Genomic DNA, 25,676 nt, shown 5'->3' with positions numbered 1-25,676 from the left:
ATGGCCATCGAGGTCATCCATTTCTTGTGTAGATTTCCTCTTCCTCCCCTGCTGCACCATTTGATCCATCTTTGGATGCTTACGGGGGCGTTGGTAGTTGAGGTCATCCATTTGTAATGTGGATTTCCTCTTCCTCACTAGCTGCATCATTTCATCCAGCCATGGGCGCTTACGGGGGGGTTGGCTATCTAGGTCATTCACTTCTTGGCTGGATTTCCTCTTCCTCACTAGCCGCATCATTTGATTTCCTTGCACCCTGTCTATTCCAAGTCTTCTTGAATTCCAGGAGCAAGAAACTTGGCAAGAGGTCGCCAGCTACAGGGCAGCCCCTTTTATGGGGTGGGTGCCAGCGTACATTGAGGTGACATCAGAGTAGGTGGCAGCTGACATCACAGGAAGCCCCTTCGTGGCAAAGGAGGCAGATACTGAGTACCCCCAGGATCATTTTGCTCATCCTTACCACAGATATAAGAAGCAATCTTCTCTGTTTCATCTCGAATTCATCCATCTTACATGGCTCAACAGATGGGCTACTTTGCAGTGGGAGATGGTGCCGATTAGGAGAAACTTCTTAGAAAGAGTGATTAGGCACTGGAAGGGGTTGCCCAGGGGAGTGTTGCAGTCACCGTCCCTGGGGGTATTCAAGGAAAGGTTGGACGTGGTGCTTAGGGGCGTGGTTTAGTGGGTGACATTGGTGGTAGGGGGATGGTTGGACAAGATGGTCGTGGAGATCTTTTCCAACCTTAATGATTCTGTGATTCTATGAACACCCCCCATGCATTCAGGCCCTTCCCTCCCTTCTCCCTGGGGGCCATGTGCAGAACCCCCAGCTCCAGCAGTCTCCATGACTGCGGGCTCAGCGCGGGACAGGAAAGGAGGACTCAAACAACACTTCAGAGTTCACAGGTCTTTTATTGGTGGCAAGCAAAAGGCAAGCAGGGGCTAGCTGCACTAATGTACTTCTGCCTCCCACCTGTGGTAAATTCACAGTCATTCTCCCCCCTCCATCCCTGGCTGAACATCGTTCTCCTCAGGGTGTGCCTTGACGGTCTGCCCCCATTTTCTTCGTGGGCAGTTGTCCTTGGGCTGGACGCCGTCTTCCTAATGCCTCACCCTGGTGGTCTGCAGCACCTTTATTGGTGGGCATCTGTTTGTGGCCTGCACATTAATCTTCTTATTTTGCATTGTGACTCTTCTCACTGACTTGGTTGGTGGGTGTCTGTCTGTGGCCTGGACGTTGTTCTCAAGCTGCACCCTGCTGGTCTGCGCCAATTCTGTTGGCGGGTGTCTGTCTGTGATCTGGACGTTGCTCTTCTCAGGCAGCACTGTGATGGTCTGTGCCAAGTCTATTAGTGGGCATCTGTCTGTGGCCTGGACATTGCTTTTCGCAGGCTGAACTCTGATGCTTTGTGCCAACGCTGTTGGTGGGTGTCTGTCCCTAACTGCCATCGTTTTGTTAATGTCAATGCACGCCCTGATGGTCTGCAAAAACTTTGTCAGGGGGTCCAATTCCATTTCTGCATCATTCACCTTTTGACGCTTATTGGGGGGTTGGCTGTCAAGGTCATCCGTTTCCTGGGTGGATTTCCTTTTTCTCCCGAACTGCACTGTTTCATCCATCCTTAGATGCTTTCAGGGGTGTTGACTGTCAAGGTCATCCAGTTCTTGTGTGGATTTGCTCTTCCTCCCCAGCTGCACCGTTTCATCCAGCCTTGGACACTTTCAGGGGTGTTGACGGTTGAGGTTGTCCAGGTCTTGTGTGGATTTCCTCTTCCTCGCCAGCCCTACCATTGCATCCATCCTTGGACGCTTTCAGTGGGGTTGGCCATCGAGGTCATCCATTTCTTGGGTGGATTTCCTCTTCTGTCTAAGATGGATCATTACATCCATCCTTTGGTGTTTGTGTCACACTGCCCAAAGGCTAGCAGACCCTGCCTGATTTCCCTGCACTTGGTATGCTCCAAGTGCCCTTCAAGTGTCGCTGTGGAAGTCCAGAAGTGAGAAACTTAAAGAATAATTGCAGGAACCACCACATCAGCATATAACAGCCTCAACCCTGGAAGCGGAGTGGGGGAATTGCCCTTTTAGACTTTTTCTATTTTCATTGAAAATATTCAATGAAACTGGATCTAATAAAATTCCATGCGAACTTCTCCATAACTGAATCCATTTTGATTCATTCAGCCACGTGTTATTTTCATGTTATGCCATAAACTTCCTAATAAAGATAATTCAAACTACTTTTTAACTGCAGAAATCTAGAACATACTGCATGAATTTGAGACTGTTAGTTTCTGATGTGGGGGTTTCTGTGATGTCTGTGGCAGAGTTCAGAAAGGAGCTTTTCCAGGATAATGTGAGGGCTTTGCATCTTTCCTGCTGACGTGTTGCTGCAAACTGGTTCTGCTCAATTGCTCCAGAGAAAGTGCATTTTAGCACAAGCCTTGCCTACAAGGTTTCCTTGGACGGAGGGCAGGCATTTGTCTGTGAAGATTTGAAAGGTGTGAGCAGAATGGATCAAACGCAACAGTAGCATAACCAAATTCAGCTCTGTCAGAATCTGCTCAGTTCCTTCAAGGCCAATGTAAAGAGGAAAGGAAGAAGAGATCCAAGCTAATACCTCAAATCCAAATGCTCCACAACCATTAGAATTCATATCCAGACTTTGTGCTCACCTTCTCATAAGGAAAGAAATTGCATGCTGAATGTGAACGCCTGCCAGGTGGTGGTGAAGATGTCATCTTGATTTGATCCCCACCTTCCAGTCTCAAGATCTGTGGGAGTAGTGTAGGGCTTTACCCTTTTTTTCTGCACTGTCTTCACAAGACCTGCTCCTTTCCACCCCTCCAGCCTGCTAAGGTCAGCTCAGCAGGAAGAGAAACCACATAGAGTCATAGAATCATGAAGGCTGGAAAAGACCTCCAAGGTCATCTGGTCCACCAGTATTACCCACTAAACCATGTCCCCAAGTGCCACATCAGACCTTGCCTTAAACACCCCCAGAGACGGTGACTGTAGTTCGAGTGTGGGCTGTGAGTGCCCATGTTGTCCTGGCGTGGAACTAGGGCCTGGCAATGCTGGCTGATGCACAGATGCTCATCACTCCTTTGAACCCAGATGCCAGCATCTGGTTTAGGCTCCATAATGGTTGGATCAAATGCAGCCCTTTAGTTCTGTGCCTCGGACAGGTAGATAAAGGTGATATTTTCACTTGTCCCTTAGGCTTGGGGGGTTGTCCTCTGCTGCTTCCCTAAGTGAGGCCCAGTGCCCATTACGGAACAGTACTTGTAATAGCAATAAACAGCCTAACATGAGAACTTGTAGCATGCCCTTCTTACAAGGCTGTTTTTATAGTATTCTGTTTCATCTTGGGAAAACTGGGTGTGGTGGTTTTACTTGGGTGGGCGGCTAAGCTCCACCACAACTGCTCTCTCACTCCCCCTCCTCAAAGGGAAAGGGGGAGAAAAATACAATGCAAAGAGCTCAGGGTTTGAGATAAGGACGGGGAGATCGCTCAACAATTACCGTGACAGGCAGCACAGACTCAGCATAGGGAGATAGTAAGATTTATTGCCTACTACTAACAAGCTAGAGAAGTGAGTAACAAAGGAAAGAAACCAAAAATGCCTTCCCCCCATCCACCCTCTTCCACCTCCTCCCCCCGAGTGGTGCAGGGGAACAGGGCAATGGGGGCTGCGGTCAGTCCCTGATGCTTCGTCTCCGCCGCTCCTTCACGGTCCCTCTCTGCCCCTGCTCCCCGTGGGGTCCCTCCCACGGGATGCCGTCCTTCCCGAACTGAGCCTGGGGGGCTGCCCACAGGCCGCAGCTCTTCCAGAACTGCTCCCACACGGCTCCGTACCACGGGGTCCATCCCCCAGGAGCAAACTGCTCCAGCACGGGTCCCCCACGGGCGGCAGCTCCCCCCAGACCCCCTGCTCCTGCGTGGGCTCCTCTCCACGGGCTGCAGCTCCGGCCCGGGGCCTGCTCCTGCGGGGGCTCTCCATGGGCCGCAGCCTCCTCCAGGCCACATCCACCTGCTCCACCGGGGGCTCCTCCACGGGCTGCAGCGTGGAGATCTGCTCCGTGTGGGACCCGTGGGCTGCAGGGGGACAGCCTGCTCCACCAGGGGCCTCTCCACGGGCCGCAGGGGACTTCTGCTCCGGCACCTGGAGCACCTCTCCCCCTCCTTCTTCACTGACCTTGGTGCCTGCAAGGCTGTTCCTCACTCCTCTCGCTCTCCCAGCTGCTGTGTGGCACAGCGTTTTTTTTCCCCTGTCTTAAATATGCTCTCACAGAGGCGCAAAACAACATCGCTTATTGGCTCGGCTCTGCTCAGCAGCAGGGCCCTTACCTAACATGGGGCAGCTTCTAGATTCTTCTCACAGAAGCCACCCCATGGCCCCCTTCTACCAAAACCGTCCCACGTAAACCCACTACACCGGTTCTTCCAGAAAATAGCTAAGAGGTTGACCGTGTACTAAAGCCTCATGCTCTGCTGTCGCTGCACGTAAATCTAATTAAATTAAAGGTTCAGATTAACCAACACAAAGGTCTCCACTGTAGGACTCAGTCCCATGCTTTCTGTTGTATCTCATTTCTTCAATTTATTCAGTGTCATGGCTCATTACTCTGCATCACTCAGTATTCTCTGAACAATGAGAGGCAAATCATTCCTGCAGTGCCCTGGCAATACTGCAAGAAGGAGAACTTCAGGGTGTCACCAGCTTACTCCCAGGACTGTAATGGCACCTCTGCAAAAAAACAAAAACAAACAAAAAAAACCCAACCAACAGATCAGAATAGCTTGCTGAGACTACATGAGAGATAATACCGGAAGGTATTTTACTGTGGGACAGATCAGGAAGTGCAAGCGTACATTGTCAAATGCATTTTTCTGTATAATAAGGTGACTGAGCTAAAATTTTACCATGTTTGAAGTTGCTCTGTGCATTCCCATTGTGTTTTACCTTATTTGATAATTGCCTTTTTTAGGGAAAAAACATTGAATATATATATTATTTAATATAAAAATGTACTGGTTATTTTCAAATATTATAGTTTACATAATCAGTTTACATAATCACACCATCACATTTTCTGTGATTACTTTCATACTTAATGGCTTTTTTTTTTTTTCAATAAGTCAAAAAATATGTTCCAACTGCATCTTAATGTGAGTAGGGTCAAAAATATTATGTTCCTGTTGATAACAAAATAAAACACAGCAAGTAAAGATACGTGAACAGAATGCCATAGGACGTAGGAACTAAAACTTTGTTCAGCATCACTGAGGTGTCTGTTACAGCATTGTGTCCTGTTTCAAATATCATTTTACAACATCAAGGCAGGCCATATGGAAAGAAGTCGGGGAGAAGAACAAAAATAGCTGGAAACCTAAATGCATGAACTTGGAGGGAAGGCTGAAAGAACCAGGCTGGACAGAAGGAATTAGAAAAGTTACTGAAGTGAGACATGATAATCTTCAAATATGTAAAAGAGAGCTGCACAAAGGACAGTCAAATGTTCTCCATATCCATTACAAAGATGAAGTAATTGGCTTAAATTCCAGCAAGGGAGATTTAACTTAAACATTAGGCTAAATTTGCTACCAGTGCATCTAGCTAAGCTCTGTAGTAGACTGCTGGGGAGCCTGTGGTTTCTTCATCACTGAAGTCTTTTAGGAACAGACAAGCATATGTCAGGATGGTATAAATAGAGATAATCCTGCCTTGTGCAAAGTGATGAGCTAGGTAACCTCTAGACCTCTTCCTGCTTTGTTTTTTTCAATTCCTAGGAAATTTCTGAATATGTTCTTTATTGTCTAATGAGGACAGCTGTGAAAACCCATTTCTTGGCAGTGTTTTGTTGGGGTTGCTCTCTTGCTCTCCCAGTAAAAGCTAGCAACTTTCTACTTTCAGGTTTGTAATTCTATATTCTTATGGGTGAGGAAGAAAGGAACCAAAGGTAGAGGATGGGCTACAGTTTATTTAGTTGTGTTTTCTCTTAGTTACCATGTCTAGCTAAACACAGTAAAAATATAAGTACAGGTTCCAACTCTGTCATTTCTCAGTCAGAAATTAAGGTTGTTTCTGTCAGATGGGTCACTTCCTTTTGGTTGATACAATAATATTGAACTGCTCATCATTTTTCTTTTCTGGTCAGCCCAGAGAAGCACCTCAATGAAATTCTATGGGATGGTTATTTTGTGAGAAGTGCTATAGAATTGCAAATCATTGTTGCTGGTTAATGAAAACACCTTTCAGCAAAGTAACAATATCTTTTGGCTACCCAATATCTCTTCTTTTACTTCATGTTAATTCCAGGGATTCTTGAAAAAAATGAGTTTTTTACAGTTCTTTTCTGTTCTGATAAGTTCTTAGTACTGCATTCTGTTGTTTGCCAGGTTCTGAAGCTGACTGAATTATTTGTTGGGAATATATTATGTGATGAATATGCCTGCTTTTATTTGAAAATAGCTCTGAATCAGCATGGATTTCTGCAGATGTGTTTAGCATTTATAAGTGTTTGCTAGACAGTTTGGAGGAACCTGCTGTTGGCTGGTGAACTTTGACAATTCATTACTCAGGTTGTGCCGTGTTTCTGTTCTGTGACTGGAGAACTAACATTTTTTAAACATGTAAATGGTGAATAACAAATGAAGAGGAATAGTCTCGTGTTTAGGAGAGTCCTTTTCCATAAAAGAAAACACAAAACTTTTCATCTTATAAGCAAAATCCTATTTGGTGTGCACATTTGCAGACAAATGCATGCATTCGTGCCTATTCAAAGTGATTTTGCAGTCAGGTGATGGTTGCCCCAGTTTTGGGCCAGAGGCAGCAGAGCAGGGCCTATCTCCTCTTTTCAGATTCCTCCCTACTTCGTCTTGGTCTCTGAGTGGTTGACAGGCCTCAGATGCATATGGTAGGCTTTACAGCACAGTAGCACTTCTCCTACCACTGGCAAATCTATCTAGGGTTTCAAGGCTACTTCAGAGCTTACTAAAAGTGTTCACATCATTTGGGGAGAATCCCAGGCATCTAGAGTCATTTGCCCCAGTCAAAACATCCGTGTGGGTTCAGCAGATGTGATGTGGTACCTACAGTAGGGCCACAGCCTTCAGGAGCAGCAGCTGGACACCTCTAGGACACGCTGTAGTACCTACAGTGATGGGGGATGCTGGTGACCCGACTACGGAAGCCTGCTTTTTGCTACCAGTCTGGTGGACTCTAAGGGGTGGATCCTACAGCATATCTTGGCAATGCACAAGCTCAGAGTTTGCACAAGTGATCTTTCCCACAGCTCCCGGAACAAAGCAGCCAGCAAAGCTTGGATCAGCACTTGCTGGTCAAAATCCGTTTGCCCAAAACTAAGCACCACTGATATCTCAGCTAAACATTTAGAAAACTTACTATCCTATTTCTACCACTGCACGTTGGACATCACTCTGCTCGGCATCTATTACATCCTCCCAGCACCTCTGCTATCTCAGCACCTTCTAGTTTTCCAGTGCTTAGTCTATTTTTGATTGATACAAACAAAGAGCGTGGGGTCTTTTCATACTGATTTATAATATAGTCTACATTTCTACACTGGTATATGTAATATTTCTATTACGAGCAATCACTGTCCTTTCTTTCAAGGAGATGCAGGAGTCTGTCTTTACAACAGTGTAAAAACTTCAGTTTTCTTAGTGTCTGCACCATTGATTTCCCAGGATTCCTATCTTTTAGTTGTTATGTAAAAAAAAAAAAAAAGAGTCTTTCAGTACTTCTACATAGTTTGAGATAATGCAAGTTTTTTCCAGATTTTCATAAAAGGTTCTCTCGTCTTTTCCTAGTTTCTTTGGGTCAGATTCCTTGATGAAAAATACACAATTTCTGATTCTGAATTACTGAGCGAAACTATAACCCTTACCTTTTGATTATTAGGTAATGTGTTGGTTTTTATACATATATATATATTGAATTATTTAGTTTGCTACACTTGGAAATAGCCCATATTACTTACTAAGTTTTTGTTCTGACTATACCACTTCACTCTTTGAACAAGTAATCAGATTTTAAAATATCCTGTCATCAGTGAACTGAAGGTGACTTAGGATGTTCTGCTGTTGAAAATCAAATCCTCCCTGGCAAGCTTTACAAAATTATGAGAATAGTGGGAGGCATTTTCATCTTTTTTTGTCCTAAGATTGTTGAAATAAAGAGTTGTCTATATGCTAACTTCCCCTGCCTATTAAAACATCCAAACAAATTGTTAATCTGGGCTGTTTTTTTGCAACCCTGTATTTTTCAGTGTGACCAGAAAGGTACCAGGCATGGAACAACATCTTTTATGTGCTCCAGGTAAATTTTATACCATTCTGCTCTATCTGGGCTATGCCTGTGAGGGGAACAGAGGGTTTGTATCTCTCAGAGCAAAGAGGGCATAGTCTCTGGTCTTCCATTTCCAGCACCGTCACGGCTGAGTTGTTTCCTCATAGGGAGTGTCATAATTACCTTGGTCTAGTTCGGGGGTGTAGGCTGTGATACCTGATTGCCCAAATATACCTTTTCAGGGTGGGAGGATGGAATCTAATCTCTGGAGAGAAGTCTCAGACCTGGTCAATGTTCCTGTTCGGTGGCTTTAGCCATTCCTCACGTCAGGTGCTGGTCTATGGAAGTCCCTCGGGGTCTCTTCTTCCTCCTCCATTGGTGCACAGGGAGCTCGGGGCTGTATTCACAGCTCCTGACTTCAGATGCCTTATATTTAGGTGTGTTGAAGAGGAATGTGGTCATGCCAAAGTTCTCCTGCAGATACAGCCCTTGGCACTTGCATGAATTTAGTTAATTGCTTAGTCTCTTTTTGCTCCATGAGGCTTAATTAAAATATATTGTATCCTTTACTTTTGTGTCCATGTTAATCTGTGCATGTTCAGCTTCTATTTTGCATCTATTTCTCACAAATTCAGTAGGAAGTGTAGGCAGCTTTCTCCCAGCCACACTGAATTTTCAAGTGTTTCCATATCCTTGCTGCTGCTCATCAGAGTGAATCAGATTTTTTTGAATGTTGATTTCTGACTGTTTTCTTCAAGTGGCCTAGGTGAACTCAAATGGAAGGAAGCTCTTAAATCCTGTATTTGACTCTGGGAAATAAAGTTGTAATTATCAAATCAGGAAAGAAATGGCAAATTGCTTAAACTACTCTCAGTGATGATACGCTCTTAGGGTAAAATAACCTGCTCTGAAGGAACTTTCCGCTTTGCTGGAACAGTTTCCCTGGAGAACTCAACTGCCAGCACCAGAAATGCATGCATAAAAAATGAAAGTAACTGAATGCTACATGAGAGTGGTTGCAGACTTTGGTGCTGTCATATCACCACAGTTAGTAGTGAAACAAATGGCCTTGATATCAGATGTGTGAATCGAAGATCAACACTCACTACTGGCAGACCTTGACTTTCATCCATAGGCTTATAGTCTGGGTACCCTTTCAAGCTAAAACCATTTGTTTTTTTGATGAGGAAAAGGAGGGGAAGAACTTCATGTTATGACAAGATTTTAAGTGAGAAGGGAAAGTTGAGGTGACATCTGAAGTAGGAACTCTGAATTGATTGACTCTGCCACTCCGTAATCTATAAATACAAAGTTGTGGCTGCAGTGAGGAGACTGTACTATCTTCACTTTTCAAGAAAAATTGGAAAAAGCAAGCCAACAGCTCAAATCGTAGGAGCAGGCAACTGGATAAGACTGTCCTGGTTTTTATGGGTGAATTGGTGGCCTCTGGTCAGTGCCTGCAGCTTGCCACTGTTACCTATTCCTTACAGACATGAGTCACAAAGCTGCCAGTCTGAGATGATTTCTGCCTTCAGGAAGGAACTTGGATATATTTTAACTTCTTTTGCCAATTAGGACTGTGACTTCCATATGCTGGGCAATCATGGCTTCAAATATTCCCTGGAAGTGATCCTCTGCTTTGGGTTGTAACATAATTCTTAACGCTTGGGGGAATTGTAGCACTCTGTAAGCTATTAGGCTTACATTTCCCCCTATAATGTGCTAAACAATAGCCAAGAAAGCAGGATCGCAGTTTTTCCTTTATGCTTGTTGTTTCTGAGCTATCCGGGCTTTGCCAAGCTCAGCACACATCGCTGTATTTAATTTAAATACAATGCAAATGCAGGTGCACGTAGAAGATCAGCAGAATTAATTAGGTTGGGAGTGCTGGGAGAGCCACTGGGAAGGCTCTCACCAGGCTGATGCTCCCTGTCAGCACTTCCTACCCACTCTGCTGGGTCCGTAAGCTCTGGATGACATCTGACTCAAGCACTCCTTTAATTTATAGCACTGACAATTAAATGGCAGTTCTCCAGCCTCTGCCCAAGGGGATAAAGCTGTAATAGGCTTTAGAGGTGAAGCTACTATATTGCGGGATGAATTTTGTATAAAACACTAATGTTAACACATTGATGCCCTTCAGCAAATATAGTTATTCAATAAGGTAAATCTTTTTTATGATATTCTTGACATTTAATAGCATTTTTTATGAAGTTAATGTAGCTATGCAGATTTATTCTGCCAGCATCTAGCAATCCAAAGTATCTCTAATTTGCAGGTGTTATTTGTTGTGTATATGATGAGCTAACAAAATTAATCGATCAAAGGCTTTTTACACATTGGAGGTTTGAATTGTTCCTTGATTCCTGTAATCGCTTATTTTAATGGCTGGTAAACCAGAGCTGAAACAACATTTGGTTTTAGTGCAGAGATTAATGATTATACAACTGGTGTTTTGTTGCTGCTTTGAACAGTGGTCGCTGTTGTTGTTATGCATCTGTAACTTTGCAAATTCGCTGGGACCAATTCACCCATTACTCCAAAAGTCTTTTAAAATTCAGTAGATTGAAACGGTTTGGGTTGTACAGAGTTCTTACGTGATTCTGTAGCTGATAATGGACAAAGGAGGATGAAAGTCAGAGGGATATTCCTATGACAGCATGGGAAGACCTCCCAAGGTGCTTAACAGAAGGGAAGCCTTGGTGCAAAATGTCATTTATTTGATCGGGGGGGTGGGATGGAGGTGTGAAAAGAAAGCTGCAGCTAGGATCTTATGATTTGTTGCTTTCTTCAGGTAAAGAAATGGGCAGTTGGTGGTGTTTGGTTAAAACGTACTATTTTGTTGTGACACTGCACAAGCTGGAAGGGGAAAATGCTGTTGTTGCTGCTGCCCCACAGCTCTGTGCAGGAGAGGACAGGTTTGGGTTCTCCCTGCGAGTCCCACCGGTACTTTTTTTCATCCAGCAGCACTGAATATTACTTCACCACTTTCTTTCAAGCTATTTCTGCATAGCAATCAGATTGCAAGTTGCTCTTCCGAGTATAGCAATAGTTATAGATGCTGGATTGCGCTGCAGCGATGGAGTCAATTTCCATCACTGGTGATTTCTTTTGAAAGGCACCAGCTCTAAGACATGCATTTGTCACTTTTGGTCGCTCTTGTAGCTCAGAAATGATCATTGCTGTGGTGTGTCAGCAGGTAGGGGAGCCTTGTCTCCAGGACGGTCTGTCCCCTGGCATTGGTGAATCCTATAACGGGGAATGTTGATGAGATCAGATCACACATTGTCTTGACTGAAAGCAAGTTTCAGGAGGAAGAGAATTAAGGATGTTTGTGCTTTTCATGCCCTTTGATCTGGCACACAGCTGACAGCAGGTCGTTGATAAGGTCAGAGGGATTACATCTAAGACTGGTCTCCTACAGATTGGATGTGTTGTGGTTGTAGCTGGAATTGGCCAGTGCGTGGTCTTACTGGCTTTTTTGTTCCTTTCCTTTCCTTTCCTTTCCTTTCCTTTCCTTTCCTTTCCTTTCCTTTCCTTTCCTTTCCTTTCCTTTCCTTTCCTTTCCTTTCCTTTCCTTTCCTTTCCTTTCCTTTCCTTTCCTTTCCTTTCCTTTCCTTTCCTTTCCTTTCCTTTCCTTTCCTTTCCTTTCCTTTCCTTTCCTTTCCTTTCCTTTCCTTTCCTTTCCTTTCCTTTCCTTTCCTTTCCTTTCCTTTCCTTTCCTTTCCTTTCCTTTCCTTTCCTTTCCTTTCCTTTCCTTTCCTTTCCTTTCCTTTCCTTTCCTTTCCTTTCCTTGTTTAATTCCTGCATGCTTTGATCACACTACCCTTCTCCTATTCCAGTTACGATGTATTGAACATCTTTGTGCCAGCCCTGAGCCCCACCTGCATATAACCACTGCCATGGGAAGGGGCCAGTGCTTTTAATAAAAAGCTTTTGTGTTCTGTGGGTCTGAAGGCAAGTCTGCTTCATCCTGAGTGCCAGCTTTCCTCACTAGTTATAAGCATCAGTAATTCCTCTTTGAGCTATGCACGTAGCATCAGGGCCAAATAATCTTTCCCAGCAATAACTACTTTCCATTCTATTTTTAACTGTCGATATCTGTAATTAAATCCCACACGATGGGTTTTGTCCAGTCAGCACTGTCCCACAGTCAAATCTTTCATTAAAATTCATTGTTGTAGTGCCAATATAAATAAATAAATAAATACAATTCCTTATCTGCATTCCAACATTTAGGTGGTATAACTATCTTGGTCAAATTAGTTCATCCTGTTGGGGACAGCAAGAATGGGTGCCAGCATTTAAAGTCTATTTTAATTTGCTTTAATAGGGTGTATAATTATTTTTGTACAACTGATCAATTCCAATACTATAATTGCAATTATCAAATAATGGAAAGACTATATAAAATTTTTGAAAAGCAAGATCTTGTTAAGATTTTGTTAAAGTAAATCCCTAAGTGATTTCAATTTCTTTTCATTTCACCCTGGAGGATTTTTGCTTTCTGCCACCCTAAGTCAAAGGGCAAAATGCCCAAAGATAACTGGTAAAATAAGTGTCTTCAGAACTGTTCATAACACCCTGGGCAAGGCTTATTCTTGTCTGATTCAAACCACGCCCCAATGTTTTTTTGTTTATTTGGTTGTGGGTTTTTTTTGTTGCTGTTGTTCAGGATTAAGTGCAGGTCTGTAGACTGTGACTGCAGCTGACACAGTGTAGGGAGGGAAAGCTGGCTGATTTTATCAGCAGTGGATAGAGGAGGAAATGCACAAAACAGAGAGACATAACTGAGAGCAGTTTAAGACAATATGAGGATTTGCCAACATAAGTCATCTCCACCGGGACATAAAATCTGCTGAATGATAAGAGGACAATGTAGTCCTCTCATTCCTTGGACCATTACTTTCTGTCTCCATACAGATTTGGGCACAGACCGCAGGCTTTAATGGCCTGACCAAGAAAAGCGGTGATAATAAAAGCCCAAACACCTGGTGCTCAGCATTTTACTTGGTGCAGTAACATCCCACCCAGCTGAACGGGGAGGCTAACACCTCTCAGGGCTGCTGTGGCAGAGAGGCTCAGACCAATAACTTTGCATTCTTCACATTTGCTTCGTGACTTCGAGACTTGTCATATGTATATGCAGAGCTTCTGGGCCATCATGTTCCCCCCAGGACCTTCCCAATGGTGGGTAGAAGCAACCAGGGAATGGGAGAGGTGCAGAAGATGTGGCAAGGTGTAAGATCAAAGAGCTGCAGAGAGGATCTGATAACTTATTTGCAGCCTAAGGTTGGCTACCATGTGGCTCAGAGCTTCTACATACCCCTGGTGTGAAGCTGGGTGGGGATAAGTCAGGGAGTATCAGCCCATCCTCTTGTAAAATGAACCCAGCTCTGTGCACAGGAGGGTGTTAAAATCATCTGGTCTGTTGCTGTCGGAAAACAAGGGATGCTCAGTAAAGTGAATACCAGGTGATATGAAATGAGATAACGCTGGTGGCACCTGTGTGTCCGGTATCCTGCCGGTCAGGGGTCCGGCACCACCTCTGTCTCACATGGAATATTTAAGGTGTGGACAGAGAAAGAACTTGTCCATGCAATTAGTGTCACAGCCAGCGACACAACACAGAACTGTGCCTCCATGACATGACCGTCCCGTCATGTTTTTTTTTATAAAAGCTACATCCCAGTCTGCATCTTTTGCTACTACAAATGACATAATTTTCCCCAGTTGCCCATGTACACTGTGCTTCCAAATGCATCCCAACAAAACAGCAATTAACGCCAACACAAACTGAGTGCTATATGCCAAAAATTACCAGAAGGATAACCTGCATCCAAATGGGTAGATAATAAACCTGTCACCATGGCAATCTTAGGCTCAAGCAAGATTTTACTTATTCACAGCCATGAAGACTAGAGAGCCTTAAAAGAAGCTTCGTCTGCGTGGCAGAAGAGGAAGAAAAAAGAGCAGTTAAATGAAGTTCTGTCTGCGGAGCGAGGAAGTCGGTTATCCATGACAACCTCATTGCCTGCAAGATGCAAAAGCAGGATTGGCGATGGTGTGAAATAATAACAAGCTAGGAGTAAAGGCAGGGTCTGGAGAAGACAAATCCTGCTATTAAACTGTGGCTGCGAAGTAGAACTGGGGAAAAAAGGAGGGAAAAAATATAATCTGTAAAGCAAGCAGCAAACAACAGCCACAAATAGCTGCAAACGTTGGAAATGAACTTCAAGGCAATTATGAAGTACATTGACAGTCAACATTTGTTTCAATAGACTGAGAACTTTCCCAGAGAGGGAATGAGGGGAGAAAATCTTACAGATCAAGAAAACCGAACTCTTCATTTGAGTGCTTACAAGACTCACATGTGTTTTTCAGAGCTTTGCACCAGAACGTGGCTGCTCTGATATTAACTATTAAAATAAGGGCTTCATATTTTGGGAAGATGTCTACTGTATCAAAGGAATTTGTTTCGTTGGTTGCTGCTTTGCTCTCCGCTGAAAGGAGTGCTTTAGGTCTCCCTAGTGTGGGCTGCGGCTGGGCTTGCAGCGCTGTCTGGAAGTGGTGGCAGTGGTGGTGGCCTCACCGTGAGGCAGGAGCATCCTTCTGTAGGAGACTGCCGTCTCTGTAACATCCCGGGAGGCTGCAATCTCTCCACTTGTGCAGTGTTCACACTTTTGACCACCTCCTCTGCTTCGGGTCATTCCCATGTGACGCATGCCTTTGCGCACTGTAGTTTTTTTTCTTCAGGTGTCTACCTGTGGGAAAAAAAATGGATTCAAAACAGGAGCCCACCTATTGAGGAACTAATCTGATCAAAACCAAGACACCAGCGCTGCACAGACGTGTGCTGTCTACCTGTTAGTTTCCTGGTGTTTACAGCGTTTGGTCTGACCCATGCTATAAATCGTAAATGGCCTGGGGGCTGCCTACCAGCACAGTCTCTTTCTGCGAGCCTCCTGTAGCTGAAGCACTCCCCAGACAGTCCTAATACTTTTAATCTCTCCTCAAGAGAAATTAAAAAGTCTTAAAGTCGTTCCTTGTCTCTAATCCTTTTGTTGTCTTTCTTTAATTCAATTCAGTTTCTCTCTGATTTTTGAGCTAGAGCTGACCAGAGTAGAAAGTAGCATGTAATGAAAAGATGCTCTGTTGGTTTATTTGATGGCATTACGTTACTGAGGCTGTACAACATATATGTTATTTTCACTGACTGTCAGAACTCCAAAACCAAACAAAAAAAGAGTCCATCCGAAGTAGTTTTTTCCCAGTGCTGTAACCAAACTATTAACAACCCAGGAATCTCTCCTGTCCTGCATCTCAGCTGATGTGAAATATGATAGAAAACAAGCTTCCAGTACTGCTAATAGGGCATAACGTTTTAACAGCTTCTGTGTTTCATCATGAATCTATGTATTTGGGGGAACAAGATAAGAGTCTGTGTGTGCCGTGAAATCACATAAGCACCGTTTTTTAAAATATCGTGTGGGTTAGAGAGGTGAAATGTGGCTGAGGATTAAAAAAAAATAGTTGTTGTGCCTTAAAAAAGTTACTTTGCAAAGCAGTGTTGTAGTTTTGCTCTCAAGAATTTGCTGTGCAGACTACGAAAAGGAAAGCCCTGGCTCCTGCCAGCTACCTGAGACGTGCTCGCCCAAACCAATCCATCATCTGTTAATGTCAGAGCCAAGGAGGAACCGTGCAAAGCCAGTGATAATGCTCAGGAAAGTGGAAGTGCGAGAGGCTGTCCAGCCACGGCGAAACCAGTTGGTCCCCTGCACTGAGCATCGGTCCCCAGCTTGGCCAGACTCGAGGTGGATTTGCGCCTTCTGCAGCACTGCTGACTGCAGTGGGACGATGCCGGCCTCATCTTGCTCATCTCCTTGGTCGTCCATTCCGCTGCGCACGGACAATCACATCTACCTGCTGTGGGATGTTTTATGGAAACAAAGTGTGCATCCTTGGGCTTCCCGAGTCAGTTCTGAAGATATTCCATTGGTTTTGCAAGGAGTTACACAGAGTGCATTCTGAAGAGGAAAACCAAGATCTTCCAAGCATATTTGCTTCTTTTATATTACTCCACGGCACTACAGAGGAGAATCAGTCCCATTGCAACCCATGCTGGAGGTAGGAATGTAATTACCGCTGCCTTCAGTACAGAAAAGCTTCTAAAAGCTTTTCCATTTCTGGGAACAATGGTCTGTGTATCTCTCCAGTGTGATGATTAATGCATCTCCTTCTAAGTCCCTGTCATCTGATTCAGTCGTCTCTCTTTCCTGGAATGTGTGCGTTTAGCTGTATGCATAAAACTACACGAACACCGGGCAGACTTCACCTGGCTCAGACTGTAGGGGGCACCTCCAGGCTATATAAACACCTGAAGAGAACTTGCTCAAAACTGCTCACTTTTGGAATAAAGCTAAGATGTTGTTTCTTGGAGGATTTGACTGAGGGAAGGATATATACTACCCCCGTCAGAGGAAATTTCAGACTTATTTGGAGCTTGAGCTTCGTTGTGCCTGGAAAAGTAAGGTTTTTAATGCATATGAAAACTGATCTTCTTGAAGACTGGCTTTCTCTGGAAAAAAAAAAAAATCAAGGCAAAACCCATAAAATCCTCAGTATTTTGTGTACCTAATCAGTGACAAGAAGTTTCTCACATTACTCACATACAAATCTCATTTTGATCAGCTTTATGTTGTCTTTTTCACTGCCTCGCTACCAGTGTCTCCTCTATGTGGATTTACTTGGGCTCTGACAGCCTTCCTGTGGTGTCTCTCAGAGATTTTATTTCACAGAATGACCTTGGAATTAAATGCTGATAATGACTCTTGTGATGTCCTAACTGAGGGACGTGGGCGGAGGTAGGCACAAGGTCACCACTGATTCTTCCCGTGTGGTGCATCTATTGGACCTGTTAGGAGCAGATGTTAGCTACAGGTTTGCACGAGGAGGTCATTTGTTGAGCTGTCAAACCTTGTGAGCATTACCCAGGAATAACAGCTTTATCACCATGGCATTAGATGTGCCAGAAATGTTTATTAACACAACCACCTTCTGTCTGAACAGTTCCGTTTTATGAATAGAGACAGCAAAATTTATATTTTTGGTCTTAAAGTGGCTGTTATTTTATATTAATGAAAGCTGCAACCAACCCTCTCCCCACCCACGTGGGAGATGCGTCGTCTGCCTGACAGGCTGCAGCAGTGTTGAACAAAATGGCTGCAGCCTCTGTGCTCGGGTCAAAAAAGCTTCAGAATGGGTAAGTAAGTAGGCAGGTATCAAAAGTGTCGTGGCACTCCTGTGCATCATGTGCCACGTGGGTCTCTGGCATGTGAAACGGTGTAATTCTGTCCCTTAGAGAAAAAAGAAATCGCACTGCTGCTCATTTTCTGCACGTGAAGCCAGGCAACTGGTTGGAGGAAAAAACAGGTGTGCGTGATATATTGAAGGAAATTTGCTGTGTGAGTTGTAGCACAACAATTTGACTCAAAAATAAGCTGGCTGTTTGTTGTACTGGATATCCTGTGCACACGTGAGAAACCAGAGGATTTGTGATATGCTGTATGTAGAAACTGGGCTCTTGGGAAGAAATAAGACCCACTTTTCTATTTAGGAAATAAAATGAACTCTGTCTCAGAATTAAATGAAATATCTCATGGGGAAAATCTCATCCTCTCACATAAGGTGTTGCTTGCTGCCCCTTTGTACCCCATGATCTGCAGCACCTCCAAAGGCAGTTAGTTCTCTCAGGAGTGAAAAGCAGCACAGCAAAGCATTAAATAAACAAGCTTTTCAATTTTCAAATGCCAGAACCTACTTTCAGCTGCTTGGCCTAGCACAGAGAAAGGAGAACGGAGATTGCAAATCCTAGAACCTCTTCTCACCTACTTTTTATTCTTTGTTCTACTGTGTGCAAAAAAAAACCAAACTTTCCTGCAAACAGGAGAAGTCTGCAGTTGTCAACAGGAGCATTTCCGCTGAGGGCAGTGGATCTTATCATGATCTGTCTGTTCATTAGGTGGAGTTATCTCTCCTAGCTGAATTATATATTGCTGCACACATGCTCAGGAACAATACAGTGTCATACTGCTGGTGCTTTTGTGGGTGGTGGTGGTCACTGGAAGCACAACCAGTAATTTCCCTTGAGGCTGCCTCAGCATCCCACAGCCCCGTCCTCTGCAGAGAAGCCCCCACAGATTCCCCATATGGGTCCTTTGCACAGTCTCAACTTCCACAGCCAACTACTCTTCCATTCCAAAGGTCACAGGTAGCACATGAACATGATTTTGCAGAGTGTTTTTGCACAGTGGAGTTCCTTCCTACAAGCCAGTTTGCTTAAATGCTGTGGAAGATGCTTGTGAAAGCGTATTTTCTTCTGTTATTTTCTTAATTTCATTGTAACCTTTTACTTTCATTGTGAGAGTGATGGTGTCCTTCACATTTTCAAAGTACTTATTCAGATCACAACCTTGGTATCACTCATAATGTTTTTGCTCAGTCCTTGGAGAGGTGCTGTGATTTTTGTGGTAATATGAGCATAAATCTTGACAGGCAGCTCACCAGCCAATTTTTCAGAGGTTTGTACTTTTAACTATTTTATTAACTACACTTACAGTGAAAGTTTGGTCTGATGTTTCAGATGTCTTTGGCCTGTTCTTCCTTCCTTCCTTCCTTCCTTCCTTCCTTCCTTCCTTCCTTCCTTCCTTCCTTCCTTCCTTCCTTCCTTCCTTCCTTCCTTCCTTCCTTCCTCTCTTCCTCTCTTCCTCTCTTCCTCTCTTTCTCTCTTTCTCTCTTTCTTTTTCTTTCCTGAGACATGATTAAACCCATTTGTTTTATACCAATTTGAATTTTGTGTTCCTCAGTTATACCTTTCACTCCCATTTCTTGTGAGAATTGACCTAACTTCAGAATAGCTTAGGCATGCCAGTAAATTGCAATTCTTAGCAAATTTACTATTTGACACTAAACTGTCTCCTCACTCCTCTGCAAATCACTTATTTGCCTCAGGTCTTGCAAAATAACCAACTCTATTAAACGCCTTCCACTTATCTGGGGCTTGGACTACCTCTTGTTCCAAGTCACTGTATATTATTTGCACCAATCCCCTGCGTGTCTACAGTGCCCACAGGAATGGAAAACCAGACAAGACAGCGTAAACTAAATAGTTTCCTAATTAACACATTTAATCTAAAACACCCCAGCATCTCAGCTTCAGGGAAGAAGGGGGAAAGAGAAATGTGTTATCCTTGAAAATACGCATCCCGTGTTTATCTTGAAGGCACGATTATTTGAGACTATGCATGAATAGAAGGCAGTAATTGTATCAGAGTAGTTGGAAGGTTGTTCTGACTTGTCCCTATATCCCTCCACAACAATATAAAGTGCATCTGACTGTACACATACTCCTTTCAGTCACAGCTCGCTCCCTTTTCCACTGTGCTTTGTTGCTTTCTTTTCAGCCGTGTAGGACCAAGTACTATTGTCCTCTTCGCTGCTGCTGCTGAAGCACAGCAAGACTTTGAAACAGTCTCCATGACAATCAGAGAGATGCAGCCCTGGTCTTGATGGGTGAGATACACGACTGCGATCGCATCTCATGGAGCTGGTGTATGTATGCTGGTGCCGGAGGACGTGGGTTCACACCTGCTGGTCCCTCCTTTTACAACCATGTGTGGTGGTGCGGGGAGCTCCCTCTGCTCTGTGCATCCATCATATCCCCTTTTTGGGAGATGTTCTCCAGGGGCTGATTTTATCCGGTGTGAGGTTTAGAAAGCGTTAAGGAATATTGACGGATGAACGATTATAATACCGTAGAAAACTGAACTGAAAGTACAGCGGGTAGAGATTAAAATGAAATATGGTATCTGGCCCTGAGATTTTGAGTGATAGAAAGGAGGGACTTCATTCCTGCTTTTTAACTTACTTTTTGTTACCTACAGGGTTTAATCTTAGAAACATTAGTTCCTGCTTATTATGACAGTATGTTGTGTTTTGTTCAGTGTTTTAATGTAAAATGAAGTTTTAAAACACAAGATCTGCTAGTTTTATGGACATCAATCATTCACACAGAGCAAAGTATTCAAATGCTGTGATTTTCAAAGTACTGCAAATGACAGTAGACCATTTTATTCTTGGCCTTAAGACATTCAAATGAGGACAAATGCTGCAGAATGAAAATGCACGAGTTCTCTCTGATTATCATTATGTGACTTCATTATTTTTTTTTGAGATTGACCATGCCAATCTTTGTCCATTGTATAACTGTGATAAAACAGCGTTAGGCTGATGCTGTTTTAGCTATCAAAAAATTCCCTCTTAAGGTAAACTTCAGTTGCATTATTTTGAGATTCTTTCATTATCAGGTCCTTTGCATTGTGTTTGTGAGCCAACAGACATAATAAAAATTGTCCCAAACTCTGAAAGACTGGACATTTGTATGTCAGTTTTTAATGAACCACGTATAAAAAACCCTCTAAAGTTAGCGAAGGTGAGGATTGAATAGCATGACATATGGTGAATAAAATTGATAATATTGGAACAGTAATGAGAGCTATGTGATGCTCATGTATCTATTAATATCTGTATCCACATACACCCCCATGTATTCTAAATATATGTACAGTAGCTCTAAGTTACAGAAAGTAAAATGAGAATCTATAATGCAGTAGAATGGAGAGAACATGAAAATGAAAACAAAGGAAAAGCCACAATAAAACTGAAGCAATCAGGGGGAACAAAAGAAAAAGAGACACTTATTAAAATTCATCCTATAGAAGAGGATTATAAATGTAGAGAGATATATCCAGAGAGATATTTGAGGAATGCTTCTTGGATTCTATGCAATAGATGAAATATCTGACCCTTCATGTGCAGTGTGACCATGAAGGTGGTCTCTCAATAGAAAGGGGGTAAGATAGGATAATGTTCAAGCATTTTAGCATGAAGAAAAAGCATTTTCTTCTTCTTTCTTAACATGCCCTGCCAATCTTAGTCATAATCCTTCAGAATATTTTTCAATGTCTGCTTTGACCTTGGCTCCATCTAGACGCATTGGTCACCTTTTCTAATGTGCCAGCCCTTATCTCTGCTGACTTGTGCCCAACACTCCACAGGCTTCCTCTTTACATATGATTTATTTTTGTCCTAGCACATTCTCTGACAGATTTTAATATCATTCTGAGTTTTCTTCCATTTCTTTTCACTGGACTCCCATTCACAGAATCACAGAATCACATTCCTTCTATTTCATTCAAGAACACAACTTTACCTGCAAATTCTGCATCTTCTTCCATGCTGGAAATAAATTCAGAGAGAACCTGTATGAGGTTTACATGAGAACTATTCAGAAAAATCTTTTGAGAGCTTGAAATAATTCCAGTGCAGAAGTTACAGTAAGTGCTGTGCCGCTAGGAGGGGAATAGGTCCTGTGGAAGTAGGGCCTTGTGGGAGTGAAATTTGACCTCCACTTTATACGCTAATACCTGAAACAAATAGACACCCTGGCCCAAAGTCAAGAGAGCTGTTTGGGAGCAAGGCCAATGCAGTTGGAGGAAGATGCCCAAGGTACAACTGAAAGAGTGAGGGAAATAGGAAGACTCAGCAATCCAAGACTCTCATGGATCTCCAGCCAAGTCCAAGCTGTGTAGCTGTCATGTCTATTATGCCTATCATGAGATTTGTCCAGAGATAAAACCATTTCTTGATATTTTTTTTTTCTTACTGTTCCTTGCCTCTATTTCCATTCTTTTCCTGCTTGCTGAACACACCTTTTCAATGTTTCTGTCACGTTCTTAGTCACTGCTCACCCGATGCGTTTCTAATTTAATCACTTCCTGGGCACCAGCTCCTCTAGCACTCTCAAGTGTTGTGGTTCTCTGAACTTCCCTGCAGCCTGTGAAAATCTCACTAGAAAAGAGGTTCTCCCAAATGAAGCATGTCCCCCACACAACACCTCAGTGTTGCAGAGAGTGCTTCTTGCTGCTCTGTGTTGCTGCTTCTTTGCACATACACATACAAATTACATTGACCTTTTCTACTGCCGTATTTATTAGGAGCTTGAAAGTAACTTGCTGTTTTGTATCCTCTTAGTCCTTAGCAAGTTTCTGTCATCCAAGAATCTCCCTCTTACAGCAACCTCCTAATTTTCTCCTTCTCTTGTGCTGATGTCCTTCACTGCATTTCTGAAGGTGATTCTTGTTTTGGTATTTTTGGCCCATGATACTGATTGCTCTAATCCCTCTGTCCTAATTCTCTGGCCTCTTTGTTTTTCTTGTCTCTTCCAAATTTAATATCACCTGTGAATTTCATTAGTATACTGTTTACTCCTCTTTCTAGCTCATTACTGTAAGTATTAAATAAGGCAAGACCTAAGACTTAAATATTTACTTGTCTTCCCTATAAGCTGCTATTCTACCATGTGTTTATTAGCCTTGTTTTGGTCCTTCAGTATAAATTTCAGGACAAATGAGATTTATTTTGGGGTGTGGGGGTTGGGGAAGCAGATTCAATTGAGCTTTTTAAGCTCACCTCCTATTCTCTTGCTCTCCAGTTTTATGTCAGTGTAGCTCCTTTGCTTTAGGGGAGAGGACGATCAGACCAACTGTTTAAAAAATATGGCTGAAATCCAAGAGCTTTACATTTATTCCATTCCATTCATCCATTAATTTGGTAATTCCGTAAAAAAAGTGTTAGGTTTGTCAGGCAAGATCTATTCTTTATAAATCCTGTGTCTTATTGCTCATCATTACATTATTCTCTGGAAATGAAGTGACTTTATTTCTTGAGACTTTCTCTATTGTATTTGCCAGGATTAGAAGCTAAATGTAAAGAATCATAATTAGTAAGTTCTTTCTTCTTCCTTTTATGAATGTTGAGACAGTGCCACATTTGCTTTTCTGTTCAGTGAGACGAAGGACAGATAAGGGAGTAGTTACCTCCTCCCTCTCTTGATTTAGTGCCTCCATGTGTGGTGCGTGATTCCAACTACATGATGGTGCAGGTGATATGGTGCAGTGTGACTGCCACTGTTGGTCCTAAATCCCCAAATTTTTCAAAACAATTTCTGATAAATGTTATAGGCGCTTTCAGAAAACACATAAAGAATGTGCTATATCATATGTTTGGTTTTGCAATGTCTTTGGTTTTGGTATATCAGGCAGTATGTCAGGACTGATTGATTTTCGTCAGGTGAAATCTCTAAAAGATGTGCAACCAGAGCATGAATGTCTTATGCCTGTGTGCCTAAACCAGAGTATGTAGATATGAATGATCAGAATATGTTTAGTTTAAACACTGCTAGAATTGATCCATAATTTCTTCCTGATACCAGTGGCCAAGTTTGAATGGTAAATTAAGCCATAGTCCTGAAATTACTTCAAATCTTATTAAAATATGAGCAATACAACTGATTTTTCAGTTCCTCTGCTACACTGTAGAGTTGGCCATTCATTTTGAGTGTAAAATCCTATTCCTGCTATTTAAAAAGTGAAATAAGATTGCCTTGAGTTAGGGAAGTGACTCCCTGGACAGGTTTGAAATAGCATCTGCTTCAATGCATTTAGAAGAACACATTTCTCCTTCCTAAGAGAAATATCAGAAGGCCTGGACAGCAACTTCATCCAGATCCACATCTCCTAGAACCCTAACATGACATGGTACAGAGTTATCTGAGTACCTACTTGAGAAAAACTTAGGAAAACTAGATTTAGCTCCCAAAACGAGTTCCAGTGCAACTTAGCCATTTGTTTTGCTCTTGTTCTTATCTTGTGGTGCTGAGTAGAGCTTCATGCTGGTGTGCATGGCTGGGCAAGCTGCAGCTGGGAAAGGACAAGGCCTTAGGTTTTATGTGTCCTGTATCTGTTAATATATATTTGCCTTGAGGTTGCAGGTTCTAGGCATGACCATCTTGTTTGCATCATGGCTTTTCATCTACCTCACCATGCAACACGGAAAAATCTTCTATTCTTATTAAATTATATTACCTTTGCAGAGTCTCACAAAATAAGAAATATAACAGCAAAAGCTGCAGTTAGTTACTGTAGAGCTCAATGGCAATCCGTGGGTGAAAAGTCACATTTAACAGTGGCTTTAGCTAGGGTGGAGAAGTGCTGGCTTTACTGAGAGTTGTAAAGTTTGATCCTTCAAAAGTGGATCTTCATCTTGCTCTGTTGCATGCTGGTGTGGTAATAACAGTATGTACAGCTAAGGGAAGTACCCACTTCAACAGCATTAGCTAAATATATCAGTGTCTGAATTGAGACAGACTGGAACCTTGACTTTCAAAAATATTAAACAATATCTTTTTTGTTTTTATGCTTTTTCATATTACATGTGTTTATTTCTATTTACACCTATGTGTATATCTCTAGATATTTGTCTGGATTGAAGTGCTTACTAGAGTGAATCAATGCAATGTGCTGTCTATCTCTGGTTCTTCATGTCTACTTTCTCATTCTGCAGTTAAATGCTAAATAAAAGTGAGTTCATTTTTCTCGTTAAGCATATGATCAGGGAAGATCAAAGCAAAGCCCAAGTTCAGGCTCTGTAGTGTTTGGCTAAGCAGGCCCCCTTTCTTTTTTTCCCCCCGTGTTGAAACCAGGGCAAAGGAAGCTAATTGGCTATAACATTTCCTTTGCATTATCAATTGGCTGTTCAAAGATCTTCTCCTGAATCAGAAATCAACTCTTTTTGCTACTGTATGGCACCCTTGCAAAATAATCTGACAGGCAGAAATAAGTCATACACAGCACCTACCTCAATCTGATAGGCTGCTTGGGAATTTTGGGGAGCTCATTTCTGTCACTGGACTTGCAGCTAAGCGGAGAATACAGCAGGGTAGGGGGCAAAGTGCAACAAGAACGAAAGTTGCTTGCACTGCTTCTGTGTTTTTCCACATACAGCTTTCTCTGAAGAAGGAGTTGGATCCTAACAAAAGCTGGGAACAGGAATCGGATCTGTTGTCGATCTCCTGCAGTCAGTGGCATGAGGTGATTCGGATGTAAGCACCATGAACCATGCAGTAGGCAGATGACATGGCCCAAACATTTGGTATTATTCTAATCTTTGAAAGTTAGATTGCTTTAAGACATGACATTTAACATCCCTTCCTACTAATGTTGTTAGCATTAACTGTTATAGCCCTAGATATACTTCCTGTGCAAATAAAAATCTGGTTCCTTCTTAATCTTGCTAAGTTGCTGAGAGCCCAACAGATGTGAGTAATCCTAGCATCATAAAGCAATGGGTATTTTATTGTCAGGAAGAAATGCATTTTGGTCAGCAAATATATTGAAGTTTGAGCTTCCAAAAATGGTGTTATAAACAAGCATGCATAAAACAGTGTATATATTAAGATGAGTG

General features: G+C 42.8%; 1 long non-coding RNA gene across 1 annotated transcript; it reads right to left on the bottom strand.

Annotated features, from left to right (window-relative positions):
• Nucleotides 1-2,250: 2,250 nt before the first annotated feature.
• LOC310894151 lies at nucleotides 2,251-25,140 on the bottom strand. The gene is made up of 3 exons (XR_014579618.1): nucleotides 25,071-25,140; nucleotides 14,908-15,079; nucleotides 2,251-4,751 (listed from the first exon to the last, which is right to left on the bottom strand). It is a non-coding gene; the product is annotated as an uncharacterized lncRNA (long non-coding RNA).
• Nucleotides 25,141-25,676: the final 536 nt, after the last annotated feature.

This window comes from Anser anser (assembly GCF_964211835.1).
Source record: "Anser anser genome assembly, chromosome: 1".
In the NCBI taxonomy this organism is placed as follows: Eukaryota; Metazoa; Chordata; class Aves; order Anseriformes; family Anatidae; genus Anser; species Anser anser.
This window is presented reverse-complemented; position numbering and strand designations above follow the sequence as displayed.